A 1,152-nucleotide genomic window follows, 5' to 3' on the forward strand; every position below is an offset into this window, starting at 1 on the left:
TATATAAATATATATATATATATATATATATATGTCATTTGCGTCTTGCCCAAAGGGAGGAGCGTTGAACGAATTAGAAGCATAGAGAAAGAAAGAAGAGAGAGTAGAGAGAATAGAGCAATGTACATAGTAACATAAGTTCCTATGGAACAGATTAGTCTGATGCTCTCCCAACTAACATATCCATGCTCACCGAATTTTTTATGAAATTGAATCCCAAAATGTCATTTGGGTCTCGCTCAAGGGATGGAGTGTTGGACGGATGAGAGAAATAGAAAAAGAAAGTAGCGAGAACTTAGAGAGAAAAGAGCGGAAAGTAACAGAAGTTCCCTTTGAACAGATTCAGTCTGTTGCTCGTCCAACTGAGCTATCCACATTCACTGCACATTTTATGATGTTGAATCCCAAAATGTCCTTTGAGTTACGCCCAAGGGATAGAGTGTTAGATAGATGAGAGAAATATAGAAAGAGAGTAGAGAGTGCAGAGAGAATATAACACATAGTAACACAAGTTCCCTTAGAACATATTTAGTGACCTTTTCCGAAAGAATGGCCCCCTATTTATGATAAATATATTTTACAGCTGGATCATCAGTCACCTCAAGCAACACTAGACCCCGACTCACAAAACTTGCAACAATGCAGGCCCCCCAAACTTATATTTTTGAATTAGCTCCTCTTCTGCTCATACACAAGAAATGGAGCTAGTTGCCCGTACTTCTGTCAGCTCATTCTGAAGTGCTGTCACTTCAGCCATGAGGGACACCATATCTACATAAAGGACAACCAACTCTTCCTTTACGTTTGATATGGTAATTGGTCATTGAAGGCCTGCTACCGGACAAAGGAATCAACAATTTCATCCATGCGTCAAACCAATGACTCATGAGAGCACTGACGACCATTTGTTTCCCTCTTCTTGTTGGGTAATGTGGAGACTCGGTCCACCAAATTTAATTAGCTTCTTAATTAAGTATTTCACCTACCGCTCACCTACCACACCCACCTACCGCTCATCTACCACATCCCACCTATCACACTCATGATTTCTATAAATAGTCTCTTTTTTTAAAGGAAATACAAGCCAAGTAAGACCAAGCCAAGTCATTTTGAGAGCTAAGAGAAAGAGAGGAAGAGAGAGAGAGAGAGAGG

The sequence above is a fragment of the Phalaenopsis equestris genome, unplaced genomic scaffold, assembly GCF_001263595.1.
Source record: "Phalaenopsis equestris unplaced genomic scaffold, ASM126359v1 Scaffold000002, whole genome shotgun sequence".
Taxonomy (NCBI): Eukaryota; Viridiplantae; Streptophyta; class Magnoliopsida; order Asparagales; family Orchidaceae; genus Phalaenopsis; species Phalaenopsis equestris.